The sequence below is a fragment of the Heptranchias perlo genome, chromosome 20, assembly GCF_035084215.1.
Source record: "Heptranchias perlo isolate sHepPer1 chromosome 20, sHepPer1.hap1, whole genome shotgun sequence".
NCBI classification, from domain to species: domain Eukaryota; kingdom Metazoa; phylum Chordata; class Chondrichthyes; order Hexanchiformes; family Hexanchidae; genus Heptranchias; species Heptranchias perlo.
In genome coordinates this window covers 25,386,247-25,413,073 of record NC_090344.1, presented here as the reverse complement: position 1 = coordinate 25,413,073, position 26,827 = coordinate 25,386,247, and the positions used below count along the sequence as shown (strand labels likewise).

The 26,827-nt window shown below is 44.3% G+C and overlaps 4 non-coding genes across 4 annotated transcripts; all 4 read right to left on the bottom strand.

Annotated features, from left to right (window-relative positions):
• Positions 1–567: 567 nt before the first annotated feature.
• Positions 568–641, bottom strand: trnat-agu (transfer RNA threonine (anticodon AGU)). Its single transcript has one exon. It is a non-coding gene; the product is annotated as a tRNA-Thr (tRNA).
• Positions 642–10,047: 9,406 nt separating this feature from the next.
• Positions 10,048–10,129, bottom strand: trnas-gcu (transfer RNA serine (anticodon GCU)). Its single transcript has one exon. It is a non-coding gene; the product is annotated as a tRNA-Ser (tRNA).
• A 3,287-nt stretch (positions 10,130–13,416) lies between these two features.
• On the bottom strand, positions 13,417–13,490 carry trnat-ugu (transfer RNA threonine (anticodon UGU)). Its single transcript has one exon. It is a non-coding gene; the product is annotated as a tRNA-Thr (tRNA).
• Positions 13,491–18,462: 4,972 nt separating this feature from the next.
• trnav-cac (transfer RNA valine (anticodon CAC)) lies at positions 18,463–18,535 on the bottom strand. Its single transcript has one exon. It is a non-coding gene; the product is annotated as a tRNA-Val (tRNA).
• Positions 18,536–26,827: the final 8,292 nt, after the last annotated feature.

Sequence of the window (26,827 nt, the reverse complement as noted above, 5' to 3'; positions counted from 1 at the left end):
GCCTTTCGAAATGACGATTCATACTTCAGCTCGAGTTCAGGCCGACTGGCCTGTATTTACTCGATCTATCCCTGTCTCCCGTTTTCAACAATGGTACAACGTTAGCAATCCTCAAATCCTCCTGCACGACACCTTTTGCCAGGGTGGATTGGAAAATGATGGTCAGAGCCTCCGCTATTTCCTTCCTTGCTTCTGTTAACATCCTGGGATATATTTCATCTGGACCTGCAGATTCAGGTCGAGCGATTTGAGGACTTCTTTTTCCTCTTTGCAAACGTTTGTCCGGCAGGTCAAGATCACAAGTCTTGGTCCAAATTCGGACGACGTCCGGCTTTGAACCTCAAATCGTGAATTATACCCCGATCCCAACGAGCCCAGAAACAAGAACGTGTCCTTTCATTAACGTGTTGCAGACACATTCTCTGAGAGGTCTGTCTGTGGAATGAAAGGGCGTTTTTGAACAGTCATTCTGTTATCCGTTTCCTCCTGAAACCTGAACAAACACGAACACCACATTGTTATTTTGTCGCTTTATTGCATAAATTAGGTAAAGTAATGAGCTGCACAAGGCGCTGCTGGGAGTTGAACCCAGGATCTCCTGTTTACTAAACAGATGCTTTAACCAACTAAGCCACAGCGCCAATTGATGACAGGGTGCCCCCACCTCCTCACTAATATCTATCAGCGACACTTCACTGTTGGGGGTTCAGGCCGTTTTATCTCTGTCCATTTCGCTTGTCCGTTCACCTGTGCATCCCGACACTGACTGCATTTCTCGCTGTGTTTATCTTTGTGTATCCTTCAGTGCGTTGATAAATGGATGATTATGTGTGATTGTATTTGTGACATTAAATAAATCAGGGCTTCAGAGAATTCTCGCTCTGACATTGGAGAACTATTGAGCCGAACTTTACAGCGGAGTGTTGTTTATTGTGGTGCTGAAACTAAAAAAAAGCGTAAGAGGAGCAAAAAGGGAAAAGGAGAAAAACTTGTGAGGGAAAATGTGGACAACTCTCAAGGTTTTTACGAGTATATTAAGAGAAAGAAGGGAGGCTGAGAGTAATGTGGGCTGCTTAAAGACAGATGGAGGTGATATTGTAATTGAAAATCAGGAAATGGCAGAGTTGCTAATTTTTTACTTTGCATCGCTCGTCACAGAAATGGATGACGCTAACATACCAGAGACACGAGGAAAACTGTTAATAAATCAAGGGGATTCAGTAAAAGTAAAATAATGGCAATGGAGAAAAAGAGGAGGCGAAAGATCGACAAATCTCCAGGACCTGATGGTTTCCACCCCAGGGGATGAAATGGAACAGGTGAGGAAATTGTACACACTTTAGTCATGATCGATCAAAACTCTCTTGATTTAGGAATTGTTATTTAACGAAGCGCATCTTGATTGGAGGCTTCTGTTTGAGAAAGATCTCGAAGTGATAATTGAGAGACCGAAAATAAAGCTGTTTGGCAGGAGCGCTGATGCTGTCGGTTGTTCGCTGCTCTCGTATTGTACAATTGTTAAGCGTGCGTTACTTATTTATAGCAGTATGGGCTCCAGAAATGACCAGGTTGTGAGTTCGAGCGTCTTCTAAAACAATCAAACCTTTTTCTCTGAACATTTTGATCGGAGTTCAAGGTACAAATGGTATCTTCCATAACGCATCTTGTTAACAACCAGTCGTTTTTACAACACGCCCTTGTGGGACAAACGTATGGAGGTCAACAATCGGCTTCTTAGTTTTCCCATGTGGGCACTTGGGTTCCTCTGGCCTACCGTCTTTCAATAGCAAGTGCCAGTTTACTTGTTCAAAGGGGGAGAGGGGGCTTTTAGCGGCAGCTCATATGGCAAAGGGGCCGGTACAAGATCTTTAAATCTAAAGAACCAAACAAACAATTATTTTCTTTAAGCCGATTTTGATCGGTTGGAAGTTTCGTGTGGGGAAAATTTGGAAGAAAAATATGCTGCCTGGTTTCACTGTGTAACGGGTGAAATTATTCAGCTCACAGATGTTAATACGCTGAAAGGTCGAGAGGCCGTTTCCAGCTCCCGTGTGGGACAAGTTCAGCTTTTGAGCCGGTGGGTAAAGTGTTATTTTAATTGCTGCTAACGAATGACAAGACATTTGGCACAAACAAGAAGAATTGTAAACTCACGAGTTCACTGTTCATGTTTCTTACATCTTGTTCAACAGAAACAAGGATTCTCCTCAACACGTTGCTGAGAATTTTATCAAACGGTCCTCACCCTTGCTCGACGGCTGCAGGGTTAATTCAGAGATCTCCCATGAATATGTACGATGGGAGCTTATGTAGTATCGAGCCTGGGTAGCTCAGTCGGTAGAGTATCAGACTTTTAAAGTGGGTAGTGAGCTGAAGGTCCAGCGTTTAACTCCATGTCCAGGCTCCAAATTTCGGAACAGCTGGCAAGCTGTGTCTTTGCAGGGGGACCTGCGATGTGTTGTCAAAGTTTCGATAGTATCTTGTTTCCCAGGGATGGGCAGTAATGCGCTGTCTGAGGCGGTTTCCGATCAGGAATTGAACTTTATTGTGTTAGTTCACTGTATTAATTTCGCAAAACTCATTCAACTCTGTAAAAAAGACGAATATTTGTTCAAATCGCCATTGATCATCCAGTAACTTTCTGTTTCCGGCTGAAAGAATTGCTTACTTTTTTTATCCGCTCATTCACCAGGCCGAATTTAGGGAGTTCAGTGGGGAAGTGAAAAAGGAAATGAGAGGCAAGGAGAATTATGACTATAGACTGACGGCCAACATAAAAGGGAACCCAAGAGACTTCGACAGGCATGCAAACAGTAAACGGGTAGTCAGAGGAGGGGTGAGGCCGATTAGGCACGATAAAGGAGATCTACTCATGGAGGCAGAGGGGATGGCCTGGGTACCAAATGAATACTTTGCATCTGTCTTTACCAAGAAGACAGAGTATCAGCAAAGGAAGTTATCGTTGAGATACTGGATTGTCTAAAAATTGATAAAGAAGAGGCACTTGAACGGCTGGCTGTACTTAAAGTAGATAAGCCACCACGTCCGGATGGGATGCATGCTCGGTTGCTGAGGGAAGTAAGGGTGCAAATTGCAGAGGTACTGGCCATAATCTACCAACATCCTGAGATATGTGTGTGGTGCCAGAGGACTGGAAAGTTACAAAGATTACACCCTTGTCCAAAAAAGGGTGTACGATTAAACCCAGCAACTATAGGTCAGTCAGTTTAACCTCAGTGGTGGGGAAACGTTTCGAAACGATAACCCGGGACAGAATTAACAGTCACTTGGACGAGGGTGGATTGATTAGGGAAAGGCAGCACGGATTTGTTAAAGGCAAATTGTGGTTAACAGGCCTGTTAGAGTTTTTTGATGAGGTAACAGAGAGGATAGATGAGGGCAATTTGGTTGATGTGGTGTATGAGGACTTTCAAAAGGTGTTTGCTAAAGTGCCGCATGGTCTGCTTCTGATCAAGATTGCGGCCCATGGAATAAACGGGGCAGAAACAACATAAATGCAGAATTGACGAACAGAAGGAAACAGATTACTGGTGAACGGTTGTTTTTCGAACTGGAGAGAGTTGTACAGTGGTGTTCCCCAGGGATCATTGCTGGGACCACTGCTTTTCTTTTATATATTAATGACTTGGACTTGAGTGCACAGAGCACAATTTCAACATTTGCAAATGAAACAAAACTTGGAAGAGTCGTAAAAAATGATAAGGATAGCGATGAACTTCAAATGATATAGACATGCTGGTGGCATGGGCGGAGACGGGTCAGATGAAATTTAACGCAAAAAAAATGCGAAGTGATACATTTCGGTCGGAAAAACGAGGAGAGGCAAAATAAACTCCAGGGCACAAATGTAAAAGCGGTAGAGGAACAAAGAGGGGTTTATGTGTACAAATCGTTGAATGTGGCAGGGCAGGTTGAGAAAGCGGTTAAAAAGCATACCGGATCCTGGGCTTTAGAAATAGATGTATAGAGTGTAAAAGTACAAAAGTATAGAAGTCAGGATGAAACTTTATAACACACTGGTTCGAACACAACTGAAATTTTGTGTGGGGTTCGGGACACCGCACTTCAGGAAAGATGTGAAGGCCTTCGAGGGGGTGCAGAAAAAAATACTGTCATAATTCCAGGGATAAGGGACTTTACTTACGTGGATCGACCGGAGAATCTGAGGTTGTTCTCCTTGGAACAGAGACGGTTTTGTCGAGATTTGATAGAGGTATTCAAAATCATGAAGGATCTCGGCATGGAAGATGGAGAGAAACTGTTCCCATTGGCGGAAGGGTCAAGAACCAGAGGACATAGATTTAAAATGATTGGCAAAATAACCAAAGGTGACATGAGGAAAAACTTTTTTACACAGCGAGAGGTTCGGATCTGGAATGCGCTGCCCGAGGGTGTGATGGAGGCAGATTCAATCATGGCCTTCAAAAGGGAGCTGGATAAGTACTTGAAAGGAAACAAAATGCAGGGCTTCGGGGAAAGGCGGGGGAGTGGTTCCAGCTGGATTGCTCTTGCAGAGATCTCGCACGGACTCGATGGCGCGAATGGCCTCTTTCCGTGCTGTAAGCTTTCTATGATTCAATTCTATGTGTTGGTTGCAATGCAAAGGGAACAGAGCGTGCCATAAATCGACACGACTCTGAGTATCCTCACAAGCAATGTATTTTAAGAGCAACTAATTCTGAAACGTCTTACTTGATATCTCAAGTCGTGCACTTGAAAGCAATTTGGTAAAGGGAGACTAATATTGGTGAATGGAGATAGTTGGTGCACAACTTGATATTGCTGTCCACCCGAACAGAAAACGAGATTGAATGGATCGAAGTGGTCTGAAAGGATGGGCGATCGGCTGTGAGACGCAACCAACTTTTACACTGGCTGCACAACTAAAGTAACAGCGGCTCGTTGGTCTAGGGGTATGATTCTCGCTTAGGGAGTTTCATTGAGTGATATGCGAAAGGTCCCGGGTTCAAGTCCCGGACGAGGCCGTATGTGTTTAGACAATTGGTGAAAAGTCACATCTTTTCAGTTTTGCTGTTGGTGGAACTGAATTATATCCGGAGGATGTTTGAGCTCCAGTGGACTGAATGCCGAAGTTTCGTCGACGCAATACACATGAAGCAAATAAAATGTCTCAAGATGATGAGGAGATTGAAACTGAATTTGGATTTTTCCCAATTCAGGCGGATATTAGATGACGGGATAGAAAGCCACATATCCAAGTTTGCCGATGACACCAAGATGGGCAGCATTGTGAGCAGTGCAGATGGAAACATAAAATTACAGAGAGGCATTAATATAATAAATGCATGTGCAAAATTGTGCAAATCGATATGAATTTCGTCAAGTGTGAGGTCATCCACTTTGGACCTAAAAGGATAAATCAGAGTACTTTCTAAATGGTGAAAAGATCGAAACAGTGGAGGTCCAAAAAGACTTCGGTGTCCATGAACATACATCATTAAAATGTCATGGACAGGGACAAAAAATAATCAAAAAGGTGAATGGAATGTTGGTCTTTATATCCAGAGGACTCGAATACAAGGGGATAGGCATTATGATACAGTTATACAAAGCTCTGGTTGGACCAGACCTGGAGTATTGCCTTCGGATCTGGGCAACGCACCTTAGGAAGGATATATTGGCTATGAAGGGAGTGCAGCGTCGATTTACTAGAATGTTTCCTGGACTTCACAGTTTAAATTACGCGGAGAGATTACATAAACTCGGGTTTGCCTCGAATTCAGTAGATTAAGTGCTGATTTGATCGAACATTTCAAAATATTAAGGGGAACTGATGGGGTAAATAGAAAAAAAAGATTTCCGCCCGTTAGCGTGTCCAGGACTCGGGGACGCAGCCGAAATATTAGGGTCAGGACTTTCAGGAGTGAAGTTGGGAAACACCTCTGCAAGCAAAGGGAGGTCGAAGTTTGGAACTCTCTTCCGCAAACGGCAGTTGATGCGAGCTCAATTGTTAATTTTAAAACTGAAATTGATAGATTTTTGTTAACCAAATGCATTAAGGGACATGGGGCTAAGGCGATAATATGCAGTTAGGTTACATATCAACCAGGATCTCACTGAATTGCGCATAAGGCTCGAGGGGCGAAATAGTATACTTTTGTTCTTCAGCTCCTCATTGTTACAGAATGATCCTGCATTGTATCGGGAATCGAACCAAGGTCTCCAGCGTAACAGGTAAGAATTCAACCCCAAGCACCATCAATGCGCGCGTTTGTAACTGCAGCATGTGTCCATTTGGAATCCGATCTGAATGAACATGCCGTTTACAGCTGCGGTGGCCGAGTGTTTAAAGCGTTGGACTCAAAATTCAATTGAGGTTTTCCTGCCCAGGTTTGAATTCTGCTCGCAGAGCTACTGTTTAAAGATCCCTTCAGTGCTGAAATAGATTAATTGGAGTTAATTGACCGCATTTATCTCTCTCCCAAAATGAGAGATTCTCCAGCGAGGCCGGTGCTTTTAACTTGTGTTCAATCTTCTCTTGCAAGATTTCAAGACCCAAGAAGGAATCTCTCCCAAACTGTAACATAAATTCTGCTAGTTTGCAAAACCTGACATTTATACTCTTTATTTTCTTTGCCTGCATCTCTCTATCTCTCCATGTCTCCGTCTCTTGTCTCTCTGTATTGTCCACAATGGACTTCTCAGGCTTCCTTGAACGGCGATGGCTGATCTAACCTGCAACAATAGCAGAGAAGGGTAAAGAAAAAAAAGACTGAGGAATTCGGAAAAGGAAAGGTGCAACCCAGCTGATAAATTCGTAGCTAATGTTTCCACATTCGTGGCTCTTCGTTGTCATGGTGAATGAAAGCAGCAATTTGAGTAAAGTGTACTTATGGTGGAGTGTAAACTATGACGATGCCGAGACAGACGACAATGTCGTTTCAGAGTAATTCATTCTGTAAAGTGTTACTTGATAATACAAGTCGTACATTCAAAACAAATTTGATAAAGAGAGACTAATATTGTTGATCTGAAATAATTAGTTCAGTACCTGATATTGCTCTACATCGTATATCGTACAAGAAAGCGAGTTTGAATGGCCATGGTGTTCTGAAAGGATGGCGGATCGGCTGCGTGGCAGCGAAATTTTACAGTGGCTGCACGGCTCTGTTACCAGTTGGACTTTGGATCTGATTCTCGCTCAGGGAGTTTCACTGGTTCAAATCCCGGTATGAGCCCCCTTGCGTCCCCATTTTTCGTCAAAAACCACCAATTGGCTTCTCACATCTTTGAAGCAAGTGCAGAAGGCAGGTTTGACTTATCTCCAGCCGAGCATGTTTGAACACCAGAGGGCAGAATGCAGAGGGTTTGTCCATGAAAGACACGTAGACGAAATGAAGATAATCTTTCAAGAAGTTGTACAGATTGAAGCCGGCACATGAATTTATCCCAATTCAGGCGATTTCATGGGTACAGATACAAAAGGTAAAGGAAGCTGCATTGGCCTGGAACCAAACCCCTGGTTTCCCGTCGGCAGGCGAGGGTTCTACACTCAACCACCAATCCACACACGGCTGCAGGCTGCACGTGTAGCGTTGGATACAAGTCTGGAACATGCAGTCTGGCAGAGTTCCTGTGATAAGCCTGCGCAGTCTCCAACCGCGTGCGACGTGTAGGTGACCAAACGGGTGGGTCAAGCATGGTCTTGAAATTCACTGAGATTCGAAATCACTTCACACCGCCACTGTAAAATGGTCAAATAAATAAGAGCTGTAGTTATCAGGCAGTGTTTACTTTTTTCAGAAATAATGTAAGAATCCAGCCCTATGTACACGTCTAAGATTTCACGACATGCGACGAATTTCCTTTAAGCTGCCACCTAAATTCTGCTCAATCACAGAATTGGAGATTTATACTATTTTTCTTTGCATGTATCTATCTATCTCTGTCTGCGTTTCTTCACTTTCCCTGTTGATCCCCAATGGACTTATCAGGCTTCCTTCAACAGCCAGGTCTGCAAACCCGGGATGGGAAAAGGCTGTCGGTTCTTCGTCCAATTGTTGGATTTCGACGGGATGAGATTTGCTATTTTCCGTCTCCGTTTTCGGAAAAAATAAACCCAGATGGGATTCTCCCTCCTCGGGTCCCGTCACCTCCGGGTAATGGGAATGAACCCGATCTAGCACTCGATTTTATATCTGTATTCTCATTGTTTAACAATAAAATTATGGGGATATATTTATTTTGAGGACACATTTTAGAAATGAACACATTACAGACTTATTCGAAAACTAGAAGCACGTGGGATTAAAGGGTCGGTGGAAACGTGGGCAAGTAATTGGCTAAAGGATAGGAGGCCGAGATTCGTGGTGAACGGATGTCTTTCTGACTGGAGAGAAATATGCAGTGGGATCCCCCAGGGTTCGGTATTAGGATTATTGCTTTTCTTGTTATATATAAATGACTTGGATGTGGCAATAGGGAGCACAATTTCGAAGTTTGCGGATGATACAAAACTTGGTAATGTAGTAAATAGTGAGGAAGATCGCAGCAGACTTCAGGAGGACAACGACAGACTGGTGAAATGGGCAGTCACGTGACAGATTTAACGCCGATCAGTGTGAAGTGATGCACTTTTGGAAGAAGAACATGGAGAGGCAGTATAATCTAAATGGAACAATTTATGGGGGGTTGCAAGAGCAGAGGGACCTGGGGGAGCATATTCAGTGAACAGGGCAAGTTGATAAGGTAGTTAAGAAAGCGTATGGGATACTTGGCTTTGTAAATAGGGGCATTGAATATATTAAAAAGGGAAATCATACTAATCCTTACAAATCATTGGTTCGCCCTCAGCTGAAGTATATTGTACAGATCTGGGCACCACACTTTAGGATGAAAAGGCATTGAAGAGGATTCAGAGCAGGTTGACCTGGATGTCACCAGTGATGAGGGACTTCAGTTATGTGGAGAGATTGGAGAAGCTGGGATTATTCTCCTTACAACAGAGATGGTTAACGGGAGACCTAATAGAGATATTCAAAATAATGAGGGGTTTTGAAAGAGCGAGAAGGGAGAAACTGTTTCCTCTGGTAAGTGGGTCGGTAACCGGAGATCACAGATTGAAAATAATTGGCAAAAGAACTGGAAGGGAATTGAGAAGAATTTTTTTCACACAGAGGGTTGTTAAGATCAGGAACGCACTTCCTGAAAGGGTGGTGGAAGCCGATTACATAGGATCATTTAAAAGGCAATTGGACATAATTGAAGAGGACTAATTTGCAGTGTTATGGGGAAAAATCTGGGGTGTGGGTCTAATTTGGACAGGTCTTCGAAAAAGCTGACACTGGCACGACGGCCGAATGGCCTCCTTCTGTGCTGTAAGATTCTATGATTCTATGATTACCTTCTGAATCATTGCAATTGAGGCTATTCAGTGTTGAGCAACCAAGAAAATTATAACCGTGATATTCGGCTTCTCCATTCCCTTATGAATATCGCAGCTTACAATGTCCAGGCGGGGGTGGGACTGAATGGGGGATAGAGTGCGGAGATTGGAATGGAAGTCCAGCGGAATGAACTTGGTCTCATCAGTTTTTGTTATTTTTCCTACCAGTTGCCCGAAGCAGGCGGTGAACCTTCTTCTCGAGAGAGGATCGTTATTTCAGTTCAGAAGGAAAAAGGTATCAAGAAAATCGGGTAAAACGCACACAGAATGATCCGGGACTTACAGCACACCCCTTTTAAACAGACACAGATACGGAATAATCCGGGACTAACAGTACGTCCCTTTTTAACGGACACAGACACAGAATGATCCGGTCATAAATCTTCATTGTGGTCCATACGTTTCTCTTACGTTGACCATAAGATTTACTCTATTTACAATGACACCAATGTACAATCTGATACTTCGCGACCTTACAATCTCAACACCTTCCTGGAAGGAACTGTTGCTGACTTCAGCAAACAATGCAATACCCACGGTCTGCCGTTTCGAGAAGGATGGGACTTTGACCCGATCTTCTGGGTGGACTGAATGAGAGAAACAAAACTTGAACAAAATACCGACGAGAATAGGATTCGAACCCACGCGTGCATAGCACAATGGATTAGCAGTCCATCGCATTAACCGCTCGGCCACCTCGTCGCATAAGGAAATAACCGAAAGGGCCTTTATTCAAAATGAAAATACTGGCTATGTTGCCAGCCTGAAATAGAAACTGCAAATGTGTTTATCCTCAGCAGGTCAGGCAGAATCTTTAGACACAGAAACAGAGTGAACGTTTCAGGTCGATGACCATCACATGAGTATTCCAACTCACTCAACTTGCGCCTTGCAGATGGTTGAACGGCTTTCGGGAATTAGAAGGTGAGTGACTTGGCTCAGAATATCCAGCCTCTGATCTGCTCTTGCAACCACAGTATTTATGTAGCTGGTCCAGTTATGTTTCTGGTTAATGATAACCACTAGTATGTTGATGGTGGGGGTTCGGCGATGTTAATACCAAATCCCAACAGAAGACATTTACTGTAAAGAGTCCAGGGATATGGGGTATTAATTTCATGGATAGACTGGAGAAGCTGGGGTTGTTCTGCTTGGAACAGAGACGGTTACGAGGAGATTTGATAGAGTTATTCAAAATCATGAAGGATCTGGACAGATTAGATAGAGAGAAACTGTTCCTATTGGCGGAAGGTTCAAGGACCAGAGCACATAGATTTAAGGTGTTTGGCAAAAGAACCAAAGGTGACATGAGGAAAAACTGTTCCACACAGCGAGTGTTTAGGGTCTGGAATACACCGCCCGAGGGGGTGGTGGAGGCAGATTCACTCATAGTCTTCGATAAGGAACTGGATAAGTATTTGAAACGAAAGAAAATACAGGGCTACAGGGATAGGGTGGGGGAGTGGGTCTATCTGGATTGCACTTGCAGAGAGCCGGCACGGACTCGATGTGCCGAATGGACTCTTTTCGTGCTGTGACCTCTCTCTGATTCTATTCTATTTGTGGGAGGCGATGCAAAGCGACCGGAGCGTGACGGAAATCGACCTGCTCATGTACATTCCCTGATAATAAATCCTTGTGTGATGCAAAGAAGAAATTCATAATTATGTTAGATATCTTTTATATTATACTGACTATAAGAGGTGCTCGGTTCACCAGGGCGCCATTGTGCACATTGGTTGATACTTCACCGAGATCACACCTTACAGTCCCAACACCTCCGTCTAAGAAACAGTTGGGTGGCAATCCAGACTTTGCTGAATTGTTCAAACAGGTGTAAACCAGCAATGCAGAAAAGCACTTCTTGTCAAAGAAGGGTTTTTGGTGAGGCGGCCAAAATGAAAAACTCTACAAATTCTGGCAGCAGTGAGATACGAATCTACATAATTCGGAGATGTAAGTCCGCATCTTGGACAGCGCAGTTACTCACGCAAATAGTAAACCATTCAGTTCTGATGATAAAGGTCATAGAGCTGGAACGTTCCCTCCGGTTCTTTCTCCACAGGTGCAGCCTGACCTGCTCAGCGTTTTCAGCATTTTCTGTTTTTCATTTTTGTGCTTTCACAATGGCTGTTGTCCTGAAAACACCCAATTTGACCCAAGGACGCAGCTCGCACTTTACTTTCCTCACGCGCTTAAAGTCTGCCGTTTCCGAACAAAATCCCCTCCGCGCCGAGCTTTACAAGGACCTTTCGCTCACGGCCAACCTCCTGTAATCGACACCTTTTCACCATTGCCGCTCTTTTCATTTCTCCTCATTACTTTTCAATCGGACATTTCCACAGACATATTAAGATCAAGCGGAACATTTCCGACCTTCCTGCACCGCCCAGATTGCCAAAAGTGCACCTTTCAGCCGTCATTCGCAGCTGTGCAGCGCCGCCCGTCTCTCCCGCACATCAACTGCTCGGGGAAAAGCGCCAACGACCATGAAAACAAAACCCAGTTCTTCAGTTAACATCCCGCGTATCACAAGATACCCCATGGAAATTTCACGGAAAAGTATGCGCTGTCCTTCCGAATGCCAGCCCTGCTTTCTTTGAGCTTGTCTCTGGATCAGATGGAAATGTATCGACTGGTTTCAAGGCACAAATGGACATTGATGCGAACGGGACATGTGCCCCCGAGAAACAGCGGTCAATGCAGTGCAAACTCAAAGGTGTAAGACTTTGAAAGTGAATGTTAGAGTAGGCAAGGCCGCAGTAAAGTGTCAATGAAATAGACCATGATTGTGGAAGGAAAAAAATCTGGAAGAAGCGGCGGGTCTGAATTATGGATCTTTCAGCAGAGAAACATGAGAGAACAAAGACAGGACACAGACAAAGGTGCTGGAGGCAGAAAGAAAAAGAATGAAATAATAGAAATGAAAAGAGAGTGAAAGAAAGGATAGGATATAAGGCGATGAAAGAAAGAAAGAGAGAAAGAAATAAGGGAGCGAGAAAATCAAGCGTGCAATACTCAACCCGCAAACGGGCGCTGCTCCCAATCGGCTACACTTCGCCCCACAGAACCTCATCCCATTCACATCATCCTACAATACACTGTCAATGCTGTGCAGTGAAACAGAGAATTTAAAGGTATAAAGACACTCACATCGTCCTACAATACACTGTCAATACCTGTGTAGAGAGCCAGAGGGTTTAAAGGTACAGAGACACTCACACACCGTCCTACGATACACTTTAAATACACGTGCAGTGAGACGGCGAGTTTAAAGGTACAGAGATACTCACCTTTTTTTTTCAAAAGTAGCACATCCCAGAAATAAGAGAGAGCGTGGGTCAGTCTCCCTCTCCTTGTGCAGCTGAGGCTTGTCAGCCAACAGTCCCCTCCTCCCAGTATTGGCTGTGGAGGAAGTACAGTGTAGATTTAATGGAATACCTTCAGTCTGACCGAGGTTAGGCTGACTGGCCACAAATTACTCGATCTACCCCTTTCTCCCTTTTAAACAACGGTACATCTTTAGCGGTCCTCCAATCCTCCGGCATCACACCTGTAACCAGGGAGGATTGGAAAACGATGGTCAGAGCCTCCGCTATTTCCTTCCTTGCTTCTATTAACATCCTGGGATATATTTCATTCGGGCCAGGGGATTCAGGTGGAGTGATTTCGGGCTTTCATTTTCCAGTTTGCAAACGTTTGTACCGCAGGTCAAGATCACAAATCTCGGTCCAAATTAGGACTACTTCCGGGTTTAAACTTCAAATCGTGAATTATCCCCCGACCCCAACGAGACTGGAAAGAAGAACGTGTCCTGAAATGAACATGTTACAGACACATTCTATGAGAGTTCTGTCAGAATAATGAAAGGGCGTTTTTGAGCAGTCATCTTGATATCTGTTTCCGACTGAAACCTGAAGAAGTACAAACACCACAGTGTTATTTTGTCGCTTAATTCCACAAATTAGGTAAAAATAATATGTTGTATAAGGTACTGCTGGGAATTGAACCCAGGATCGCCTGTTCACAAGACAGATGCTTTAACCAACTAAGCCACAGCGCCAATTGATTGCAGACTGCCCACACCTCCTCTCACTAACATCTATCAACGACACGTTACTGTCTGTTCGGGGTTCAGACCGTTTTATTTTGTCTCTTTCGCTTGTCCGTTCACCTGTGCATCCCGATACTTCCTACATTTCTCGCTGTGTTCATCTTTGTGTATCCATCAGTGCGTTGATACACCGATGATTATGTGTGCTTGTGTTTGTTATATCAACTAAATTCGGGGATCAGACAATTCTCTCTCTGACAGTAAAGAACTATTGAGCCGAACTTTAGAGCAAAGTATTATTTATTGCGGTGCTGAAAATAAAAACCGGAAGAGGAACAATCAGGGAAAAGAGAAAAACCTTTGAGGGAAAATGAGGACAACAATCAAGGTTTTTACCAGTACTTTAAGAGAAAGAAGGGTGACTAAGAGTAATGTGAGCCCCTTAAAGACAGATGGAGGTGATATTGTAATTGAATATCAGGAAATGGCAGAATTGCGAAATATTTACTTCACAGAACAAAATGAAGCTAACATACCAGAGACACGAGGACAACTGTAAATAAATCATGGGGATTCAGTATAAGTAAAATCATGGCAATGGAGAAAATAATTAGAATAAAGATAGACAAATCTCCAGGACCTGATCGTTACCACCCGAGGGGACTAAGAGGAATAGGCGAGGAAATGGCACATGTTTTAGTCATGATCGTTCAAACTCTCTTGATTCAGGAATTGTTCCTTTGATTGAAACATTGTCAATGTCACTCCATTATTTAGGATGGGTAGGAGAGATGAAGTTGGAAATTATAGACCCATTAGTCTGACGTCTGTTGTGGGGAAGTTACCAGTATCCATCATTAGGGAAAGAATGCCTGAGCACTTGGACAAATATGAAGTAATCAGACAGAACCAGCATGGATTTGTAAAGGGTAAGTCAAGTCCAACAAAGCTAGTTGAACTTTTTGAAGATATATCTAACGTGGTAGATAATGGAATGTCTATGGGTGTTATATAATATTGAATTCCAGAGGGATTCGATAAGGAACTACAGAAGAGACTGTTAACATAAATGGGAGTGCGTAGAATTTAAAGCAACCTATTGAAACGGGTAGGGAGTTGGTTAGAAGGTGGGAGACAGAGACCCGGTGTATAAATGACGTAGACGACGGAATAGACTGCCGTATATCCACGTTTGTCGCTGACACCAAGTTAGGTGTCACACTGAGTCGTGTAAATGGAAGCATAAAGTTGCAAAGGGAAATTGAAAGATTAAGGGAGTTGGCAAAATTGTGGCAGATGGAGTTACATAGAATTACAAAGAATGTACATCACGGAAAAAGGCAATTCGGCCCAACTAGATTATGCCGGTGTTTATGCTGAAGACACGCCACCGCCATCCCCTCTTCATCTAACCGTATGAGCAAACCCTTATAATCCTTTCTCCTCCATGTGTTTATCTAGCTTCGCCGTAAACGAATCCATGCTATTCGCCTAAACTACTCCTTGTGGGAGCGAATTGCACATTCTAACGACTCTCTGGGTGAATGTGTTCCTCTTGAATGCCATATTGAATTAAATAGTGAATACCTGATGTTCATGGCTCCAATGATTTGGAGTCCTCACCTCCGCAAGTGCAAACACCTTATCTACGTCGAACCTATCAAACCCTTGCATAATCTTAAAGTCCTAGATCAGGTCACCCCCGAGTCTTCTCTTTTCTATACAGAAGAGCCCCAGTCTGTTCAAACTTTCAAAATGGGCAAGTGTGAGCTCATTTACTTTGGACCGAAGCAAGATAGATCAGAGTATTTTCTAAATGGTGAGAAGCTAGGAACTGTGGAGGAGCAGAGATATTCAGGGGTCCAAGTACAGAAATCGCTCAAAGCCAGTGGAATGGGAGAAAAATTAATTTAAATGTCTCATGGGATGTTGGCCTTTATTTCAGGGAAGCCGATATTCAAAGGGGGGAAGTATGTGACAGATAGAAATCCCTGCTGAGAAACAATTTAAAGTATTGCATTCAGTTCTGGGCACCACATCTCAGGAAGGAAATGTTGGCCTTGGAGGGGGTGCAGCGCAGATTCACCAGAATGATACCGGGGCTAAAATGGTTAAATTATGAAGACAGGTTATGCGGAGGTCGGTCCTCATTTTTCTCTTATGAATCCGGCCACAACCGTTTTCTGTTGACGGGAGCGCGTCTGATACTCAGTCAGTCAGAATCGGATGCAAATCACATCACGGGCACAGCGGCTCTGGGACTGACGACTGGTTTAGCATTGAGTTTTTTTATGGGATAGGCTGTACATTGTTTGTATAATAATAATATTAATAAGTTGGATACAATGAAGGTTTTTTCCGTTGTTTCCCGTTTCCACCCTCACCAGTTTTATGTAGTAACAGGTAACAATGTTTAAGGGATGTGATGTACAGTGTTGGAAGTATCAGTGTAATTTAACTTGATACATTGAAGAATCTCTTGTCTATCCCAGGCTCTTACCTCAGGTTGAGACCCTCACCTAGTTTAAAATCGGTGACTCACTGATATCAATAAACCAGTAACAACCCCGAAACCTCAGCGGGTATATTTGTTCCGATACTTAGTGACGGTCCCAATTTGCATTGAAATTCCAATCAACAAATCCCAGAGGCTGTTTCGGGTTTGACAAACTGTGAAATAGATTGTTTTAAACGCCGAAAAAAAGGGGAAACCTGGTGGTTGATATCAAGTTTTATACATTATCTCTGATCTGATTGGTGCGCCTTTCCCTTCAATTCACGACTTACAGGAAAAACTCGATTTTACAGTCAATTTTCGGGTCATGACGTATGGTAATATTTCAAATATTTGATATCGACCTTTATCAATCCCAATATCGTCACCTACACGTTTGACAAATGCAAAGCGGCTTCAATCACGGTTTTGCTGACACAACTCGTTCAAAGATACTGTCGGTAATTCGAGGGTCTTTCAAGTCATGACACGAACGTCACAGTTCGCGCTGCCGTTTTCCGCAAGACGCTTCAGATTCATGGGGAATGATTTCGGTCTGGCGGTTAAATCCGTTCCCTCTTCACAAATCCGCGATTGACCACGTGTCTTTTAGTATTTTTGATAACCGATACCAAATCGGCTTGCTCTGTACTGTACATTACTTTTTAAATATTACAGCTAAGCAGAGCACTAGAGATGTCACAGCTGTGACTTTGACTTTTCTCCCTCTCGTCTCGATCTCACCGGCAACTGTCACTAACCACAATCTTCTATCACACTTCTCCATCAGAAAGTTCCGAGCCTCGGTTTTCAAATGAAATAACGCCCATCTCTTCAATCAACGACATCCCAGGGAGAGTTTCCCAATTTCGTCTCACACTTTGCCCAAATCCTCCTTAAAGTACCATCAAAAATTGTCCCTAAGTTAATAATAATAAAATTAAAAGTTCTTATCTTCTGGGGTTTTGTTTCAGATTCCACGGCTTTTAAAGGTCACTGCGGATATTTATCAAAGCGCATCTTGATTGGAGGCTTCTTGGAGAAATCGGAGAAAGATCTCGAAGCTCTTGAAGCGCAAGCGGTCAGCGTGCGGCACTTTTATCAGCTTCAGAAATGCCCAGGTTGTGAGTTTCAGCCTCACCGAGAACAGTCGAACATTTTACTCCGAACATTTTGACCGGAGTTCAAGGTACAACTGGTCTGTTCCGTCACGCATCTGCTTCTTAGTGTTCCCATGTGGGCACTTGGGTTCCTCTAGACTCCCGTCTTGCAACAGTAGGTGCGAGTTTAATTGTTTACAGGGGAAGAGGGGGCGATTAGCGTCAGCTGATGCCGCAAAGGGGCCGGTACGAGATCTTTAAATCTGAAGAACCAAACACACAATTCTTCTTTTCGTGAAGCCGATATTCATCGGTTGGAAGTTTCGTGTGGGGAAAATTTGGAAGGGAAATATTCTGCCTGATGTCACTGTGTAACGGGTGAAATTATTCAGCTTACAGATGATAATACGCTGATAGATCGAGAGACCTTTTCTAACTCCCGTGTGGGACAAGATTAGCTTTTGAGCCACTGGGTAAAGTGTTATTTTAATTGGTGCTAACGAATGACAAGACATTTGGCACAAACAGGAAGAATTGTAAACTCACGAATTCGCTGTCTGTTTCTTACATCATGTTCAACAGAAACAAGGATTCTCCTCAACACGTTACTGAGAATTTTATAAAAGGGATTTCACCCCAGTTCGACGTCTACAAGGGATAATTCAGATTCCTACCATAAATCTGTATAATGGATCTTTTTGTAATATTGAGTCTGGGTAGCTCAGTCGGTGGACTATCAGACTTGCATAAGCGGCCAGTGATTTGAGTGTGCAGAGTTTAAATCCTTGTTCAGACAATAAACTTTGAAACAGCTGGCAAGTTCTGTGTTTGCAGCGAAGCAAGAACACTGCGGGACAGATGATGCCTGCGATGTGTGGTGAAAGCTTCGGTGGTATATTGTCCGCCAGGGATGGGCAGTATTGCGCTGTCTGAGGCGGCATTTGCAGCTTTCCGACAGCAACCTGTGATTGGAGGGAGCGGGGCCGGACAGGCGGCCTGAATGTCGTTGCTGTCGTGGCCGCACTCAATCCGGGAGCTGGGGAACATCGAACTTCGAAAAACTGATGTGTTTGTTGCCGCGGCTGCAATGCTGTTTCGAACTGTAGTTATTAACCGAGGCCGCTCTTCAGGGTCCTTTAATGGTCTCTCACAAATCAACTTAAACCAGTCGCAATGAGGAGCTTTGAGAGGGAAATTCTGCACAGTCAGGGCAGGAAACTGGAGTGAGGGAGAGACATTTTCGGAATTTTTGTAATGTTTGAGTGTGTGTCGAACTGGACAGATAAAGGAAAATATACCGGTTCTGTATTTTATTCATATTTCACCACAGAGTGAATTCTTGCGTTTTTTCATATTTATTGATTTTTAGTGGATAACGTTTTGAAAATGTTTCCGCCTGGTTTCGAACCGGGGACCTTTCGCGTGTGAGGCGAACGTGATAGCCACTACACTACGGAAACGCTGCTGTGCAAACAGTTATAGGAAATGCTCGGAAGATAGTTGCCGTCTACAAATGTTCTCAGTGCTGGGAGACGGGCCGGTTCTCCTTCAGGAAATTAACTTTTACAAAATAGTTTGCTCTATTAATTTCGCAAAAATCATTCAACTAAGTAAAAAGACGAACAGTTGTTCAAATCGCCATTAATCAACCAATAACTTTCTGTTTCCGACTGACGGAAATCCAACATGTTTTTCATTCATTCATTCACCAGGCTGAATATAGAAAGTTCAGAGGGGAAGTGAAAAAGGAAATAAGAGGGGCAAAGAGAGAGTATGAGAATTGACTGGCGGCCAATATAAAAGGGAATCCAAAAGTCTTCTACAGGCATGTAAATATTAAACGGGCAGTAGGAGCCCTACTCTGATTAAGGACCATAAAAGAGAACGATTCACGGAGGCAGAGGGTGATGGCCGAGATACTAAATGAATACTTTTCATACGTCTTTACCAAGGAAGAAGATGCTGCCAGAGTCTCAGTAAAGGAAAATATGGTTGAGATACTGGATGGGCTAAACATTGATAAAGAAGAGATACTTGGAAGGCCAGCTGTACTTAAAGTAGATATGTCAACCGGCCGGATGGGATGCATCGTCGGCTGCTGAGGGAAGTAAGGGTGGAAATAGCAGAGCTGCTGGCTATAATCTTCTAAACATCTATAAATACGGGGGAGGTGCCAGAGGACTGGAGAATTGCAAATGTTACATCCTTGTTCAAAAAAGGGTGTCAGGATAAAGCCAGCATCTATATGCCAGTCACTTTAACCTCAATGGTGGGGAAACTTTTAGAAACGATAATCCGGGACAGAATTAACAGTCACTTGGACGACTGAGGCTTGATTAGGAAAGCCGGCATGGGTTTGTTGAAGGCAAATCGTCTTTAACGAACTTGATAGAGTTTTTTGATGAGTTAACAGAGAGGGTTAATGAAGCAACGGAGTTGATGCGGTGCATACAGACTTTCAGAAGGTGTTTGATAAAGTTTCGCAGGATAGGCTTATCAGTAAGATTGAGGTCCATGGATTAAAGGGGGCAGTAGAAACATGGATACAGAATTGGATAAGGGACTGGAAGCAGAGAGTAGTGGTGATTGGTTGTTTTTTGGACTGGAGGGAGGTGTACAATGGTGTTCCCCAGGGGTCAATGCTGAGACCACTGCTTTTCTTGATTTATATTAATGACTTGGACTTGGGTGTACAGGGCACAATTTCAAAATTTGCAGATGACACAAAACTTGGAAGGGTAGTAAACAGTGTGAAGGATGGTGACAGACTTCAAGAGGTTATAGATTGGCCGGTGGCATTGGCGGACACGTGGCAGATGAAATTTAACGCAAAGAAATGCGAAATGATACATTTCGGTAGGAAGAACCAGGAGAGGCAATATAAACTAGAGGGTACAACTCCAAAATGGGTACAGGCCCAGAGAGATCTGGTGGTTTATGTGCACAAATCGTTGAAGACTTCAGAACAGGTTGAGAAAGCGGTTGAAAAGGAAATTGGATCCTGGACTTCATAAAAAGAGGCATCGAGTAACAAGCTATGGAAGTCATGATGAACCATTATAAAACACTGTTTCGGCAACAACTGGACTATTGTGTCCGGTTCTGTGCACCGCAGTTCAGGAAAGATGTGAAGGCCTTACAGAGGGTGCAGGAGAGATATACTAGAATGATTGCAGGGATGAGTGACTTTAGTTACTTAGACAGACTGGAGAAGCTGGGGTTGTTCTCGTTGGAACAAAGAAGGTTGCGGGGAGATTTGATAGAGGTATTCAAAATCATGATAGGTCTAGACAGAGCAGATAGAGAGAAACTGTTCCCAATGGTAGGAGAGTCGAGAATCAGAGGACATAGATTTCAGGTGATTAGCAAAGGAACCAAAGCTGACATGAGGGAAAACTTTTTTAAACAGCGAATGGTTAGAATCTGGATTGCACTGCCCGAGGGGGTGGTTAAGGCAGATTCAAAGGAAACTGGATAAGTGCTTGAAGGGAAAAAAATTGCAGGGCGAAAGGAAAAGGACGGGAGAGTGGGAATAGCTGGATTACGATTGCATGGAGTCGAATGGCGTCCTTCCGTGCTGTAAACTTTCTACGATTTCTTTGGGATGTGAGCGTCGCTGGCAAGGCCAGCATTTATTGGCCATCCCTAATTGTGCTTGAGAATGTGGTGGTGAGCCACCTCCTTGAACCGCTGAAGTCCGTGTGGATGAAGGTTCTCCCACATTGCTGTTAGGTAGGGAGTTCCAGGATTTTGACCCAGCGACGATGAAGGAACGGAGATATATTTCCAAGACAGGATGGTGTGTGACTTGGAGTGGAACATGCAGGCGGTGTTGTTCCTATGTGCCATATGCCCTTGATTTTCTAGTTGATAGAGGTCGCGGGTTTGTCGAAGAAGTCTTGCAAATTGCTGCAGTGCAAACTGTAGATGGTACACACTGCAGCCACGGTGCGCTGGTGGTGAAGGGAGTGAATGTTTAGGGTGATGGATGGGGTGCCAATCAAGCGGGCTGCTTTGTCCTGGATGGTGTCGAGCTTCTTGATTGAAGCTGGAGCTGCACACATCCAGGCAAGTGAAGGGTATTCCATCACACTCCTGACTTGTACACTGTAGATAGTAGAAATACTTTGGGGAGTCAGGTGATGAGTCTCTCGACGCACAATACCCGGCCTCTGACCTGCTCTTGTCGCCACAGTATTTATCTGGCTGGTCCAGTTCAGTTTCTGGTCAATGGTGAGCCCCAGGCTGTTGATGGCGGGGAGTTGATGGCGATGATAATGCCGTTGAATGTCAAGGGGAGTTGGTTAGACTCTCTCTTTTTAGAGTTGGTCATTGCCTGGCACTTGAATGTTACTTGCCACTCATCAGCCCAAGGCTGATTGTTGTCCAGGTTTTGCTGCACGCGGGCACGGACTGCTTCATTATTTGAGGGATGGCGAATGGAACTGAACACTGTGCAATCATCAGCGAACATCCCCATTTCTGACCTTATGATGGAGGGAAGGCTATTGATAAAGCAGCTGAAGATGGTTGGGCCTAGGACACTGCCCTGAGGAACTCCTGCAGTGATGTCCTGGGGCGGAGATGATTTGCCTCCACCAACCACTACCATCTTCCTTGGTGCCAGGTAAGATTCCAGCTACTGGAGAGTTTCCCCCCTGATTCCCGTTGACTTCCAATTTCCAAGGGCTCCTTGAAGACACATCGGTCAAAGGCTGCCTTGATGTCAAGGGCAGTTACTCTCACCTCACCTCCGGAATTTAGCTCTTTTGTCCATGTTTGGACCAAGACTGTAATGAGGTCTGGAGCCGAGTGATCGTGGCGAAACCCAAACTGAGCATCGGTGAGCAGGTTATTGGTGAGTGAGTGCCGCATGATAGGACTGTCAACGACACCTTCCATCACTTTGCTGATGATTGAGTGTAGACTGATGGGGCGGTAATTTGCCGGATTGGATTTGTCCACCCTTTTGTGAACAGGACATCCCTGAGCAATGTTCCACTTTGTTGGCTTTCCACCTTGGTTACCAAGTGACAGTCTTAACTTTAATGAGTTTGTTGTGTTTTTCCTGTGTTGAATTGTCACCCGTTCTCATTTAAAGGCGGTATTTTAGGACTTGGTTAAAAAATGTTTCGTGCTCGTGATGCATGGTATCTGGTGCAGACTTTGTTAAATTCCCCACCTTAGTAATACAGAAGGGCAACGTCTGCTCCAGTCTATCATACAACCCCAACTAGTGCCGCCTCAGTTAAAGTACATTAACTAGTGCCCCCCACTCTTGTATAACCTCAAGTGAGTACATACAAAGAGTGTGTGTTTGTTTGACTGTGTTGTTTATGCAAAAGCATCCGCCAATCTTTCCGTTGCTGTGGAAAGTTTGTTGGAGACGAAAATCGAATCCCACGCTGACAGTCCTGAAGCATCAATGTCCGGACTCAGTGCACTCGGCCATGCTCTATGTCAATGTTGTCCAAGAGAAATTGCTGACTAGCCGCAAATGTGGCTATGGTGGCATTGTCTAAGTCACATGAACGAATTTTAGCAGAAAACATCTTGCACACACACAATAGACAGTGAGGTGTACTTCATATGTGTCTGTTTCATAACAAACATCTACCACCATTCAGTAACCGAGGAAGTAAAGCACTCACAACGATCAAAAACATTCACACACTCTGCTTTTCACCATTTTATCAACAACACACAAAAAGTTTAAAGTCCACATGCGAATATGAGTATTGAGATCACAGGCCTAAAGACGTGTCCATGATTCATTTTTATTTAATAATCGCAATTGTAAATTGCCACATCTGGATTCCCATTTAGCCAGATGAGGCTCGTGGCAAAGGTATTGGAACAACTGGTCAATGCCACAATGGACTGATTCCACGGGCCGTGTTCTGATGACCTCAAACACTGCACATTCTTACAACAAATAAAAATAAACCTGCCGTGGACAGATGTTGGGTTGGTTTTCTGGAAGCAACAAATCAACTGGGCAGAAACATTACCTCCAGCCTCAGGTACAAGAAAGAATTTCGTACAAGCAAAGAACTGAATGTGAAGATTGAGGATTCAAAACCACAACACCAGGCGAAACTGCGATCTGAATACAGCGCCGTCAACCGCTGGCTTATCCTGACTCCAGAATCTCGAGTTTATTGACCCCGATTTTCTCAGTGAGGCCCAATGGCAGTTTCACACTCTCTGGTTCTCGCTAAATCCTGCTGGAAGGCCGAGTGATCAGAATATAAACTCCCCGGAGTTTCCTCTGCCTGTGCTCGGTGTATGGGGACGTTTGGTCGGGCCGTGGTATCCACTTTCCCAGGGAGGGGCAATAATGCTCGGTCTGAGACTGCATTCGCTGCTTTCCCTCGGCAGCGGGTGATTTGAGAGAGCAGGGCCGGACAGGCGGCCTGAATGGTGCTGCTGTCACGGCCTCACTCACTCCGATAGCTGGGGAACAACAAAAAACTGATGGGATTGTTGCTGCATCTGAGATGCGGCTTAGAACTGCTGTTGTTCACGGAGGCAGCGCTGCAGGATCCTTTAATGATCCCTCACAAATCAACTGAAACCTGTCGGAATGTGAATACCATTTTACTTTTCCAAAGTAAGGGGAGTGACAGTCATTGCGGAAAAATGGGAAACAGTTTGCATCTCGCATCACTGCAGAAATATCCACGTCACAGCGAGACAGCTCTCCGGCAAACAGTGAGTCTCCTCTTCGGACCTGGTCTGTCAAGAAGAATTCTGATTACCTTTAAGCCAATCTCGGATTTTATATTTATTGTTCGTGTGCCTGCTCTCCGATCGCAGGCGAAATGTTGGAATATCAGCCGTGCTCAGCTGATAGCAGCACTTTAGAAACCCGGCAATGCGAGACAACGAATGTTAAGGTAACAGTCACCCTCTGTGAGTGGAATTGAACCACCAACCATTATTAATTAACAGGAACCAATTGCGCGACAGAAACACGACGTCTTGCGCACTGAACCATTAATTCACCGAGCGAAAGCTTCAGCTTGCAGTGATCAATGTAACAGCTGTCTGACCATCAGTTTACTTTTCCAAAATAAAGGGTGTGCAGTTTGCACGAGTGAAAATCTGTGCTGTGTTATTTCTGAACTTCAAGCTCCCCTTTCCCCTAAATGCCTGTATGTTGGAAGACTCAGTCACCCAGTGATAGACAGCATTGATTTTTCGAGCTGTGATTCACCATCCTCTATTTTAGTAATGTTCAGGTTTTTTTTATTCGTTCATGGGATGTGGGCGTCGCTGGCGAGGCTGGCGTTTATTGCCCATCCCTAATTGTCCTTGAGAAGGTGGTGGTGAGCCGCCTTCTTGAACCGCTGCAGTCCGTGTGGTGACGATTCTGCCACAGTGCTGTTAGGAAGGGAGTTCCAGGATTTTGACCCAGCGACGATGAAGGAACGGCGATATATTTCTAAGTCGGGATTGTGTGTGACTTGGAGGGGAACGTGCAGGTGGTGTTGTTCCCATGTGCCTGTTGCTCTTGTCCTTCGAGGTGGTAGAGGTCGCGGGTTTGGGAGGTGCTGTCGAAGAAGCCTTGGCGAGTTGCTGCAGTGCATCCTGTGGATGGTACACACTGCAGCCACAGTGCGCCGGTGGTGAAGGGAGTAAATGTTTAGGGTGGTGGATTGGGTGCCAACCAAGCGGGCTGCTTTATCTTGGATGGTGTCGAGCTTTTTGAGTGTTGTTGGAGCTGCACTCATCCAAGCAAGTGGAGTATTCCATCACACTCCTGACTTGTGCCTTGTAGATGGTGGAAAGGCTTTGGGGCGTCAGGGGGTGAGTCACTCGCTGCAGAATACCCAGCCTCTGACCTGCTCTCGTAGGTTTGCTGGAAATGAGATGAGTTGAAATGAGCAGGTCCAACGAGCCGGTGTCTAACACTACGCGGTGTCTGCAAAGTTGTCTCTTGCACTTACAGTGAAACGGACGGCAGTTTTCTCTTTTAAACCAGTGGTTATGATGTTGAGAAAAAAATGTGCCCGAGAAAGACTGGATTTCAGCGGGTGACTCTGGGCCACAGCAAAGTTCAGTTAAAATTTATGATTGCCGAGTGGCTGGACGGTGGATTTGGAACTCCTGTGCGGCTGCACTGCGCGCTGTCCAGATCTGCTTGGATCGATATTCCCTTCAACTCATTACTAACAGGGACAGTTCGACTCGAAGTTTCTTTTCCCCGGCGCTTGGTGATATTTCAAAAATTGGATAAGACTCGTGCTCAGCCCAACCTCGTCACTTACACGCTGACAGATACAAAGCGGCCATTCTCTGCTTCAGTGAGATGAAAGGCGAGAGCAGTTTCACGATCAAATGTAATGGCGAACAAAACTCATTCAAAGCAAGTGCAGGTCACTGAGGTGCCTTTAAATTCCTGATTGTTTGCACTGAACTTCTTCCCAAAGCGTTTGAGATTCAGGTGGGGCGATTTGGGGACTTATTTTCATTTTATGCAAAAGTTTCAACTGCAGTTCAAGGTCAAAAGCCCTGGGACCACTGTTGTTGACAATTTATAGCTGCTGGGACCACTGTTGTTCACAGTTTATCGGTGATGGGACGGTTTTTATTCACAGTTTATCGGTGCTGGGGCCGTTTTTGTTCACAATTTACCTGGACTGGGACCATTGTTGTTCAAATTTTTTCGGTGCTGGGACCACTGTTGTTCAAAATTTACATGAATGATTTAGACACGGAAATCGGAAGTACAATTTCAAAATTTGAGGACGACATCTAATTGGGAGCTGTAGTTAATACAAACGCAAAATGCGAAAAATACAGGAAGACATCAGTAAACTTACAGAATGGGCGTGTAAATGGCAGATTAATTTCAATATAGATAAGTGTGAGGGGGTGCATTTTGGTAGGAAGAATAAGTAGGCCACATACTGCTGGATAATAAGAGTCTAAATGGAGGAGAGGAGCAAAGGGATCTATGGGTACCGATAGACAAATCATTAAAAGTCACGACACAGGTTAATAAGGCTATGAGAAAGCAAACTAAGCACTGGGGTTCATTTCTAGAGGGATAGAATTGAAAAGCAGAGAAGTTATATTAAACTAGTAGCGATCCTCGTTTAGACAACATTTCGAGTACTGGGCACAGTTCTGATCTCCATATTATAAGAAGGATAAAGGGACATTGGGGAAGATGCAATAAGATTCACAAGGATGATATCAGAACTGAGAGGATATACTTACCAGGAAAGGCTGAACAGGCTAAGGCTCTTTTCTCTAGAAAAGAGAAGGCCGAGGTGTGACCTGATAGAAGTAATGAAGATAATGAAAGGGTTTGATGGGGCAGACGTAGATAAAATCTATCCACTTGCCTTGTGGGGGTGTCCAAAACTAGTGGTCATATGTATAAGATAGTCACTAATAAATCCAATGGGGAATTCAGGATAAATTTCTTCACCCAGGGTGTGGTCGGAATGTGGAGCATGCTGGCACAAAGAGTAGTTGAGGCAAATAGCACAGATACATTTAAAGGGAAACTAGTTAAGCACACGAAGGAGAAAGGATTAGAAGGATATGCTGATCGGGTTAGATGTGGAAGGGTGAGAGGAGGCTCGTGTGGTGCATAAACGCCAGCATTGACAAGTTGGTCCGAATGGCCTGTGTCGGTGCTGTGGACTCTATGGAAAAATCGAGGGTAGAAAGAGACACCTCCCTTTAACTGGGGAACTCGGGAGACAGAATTTAGAGCAAGGTTCTGTATATTTAGA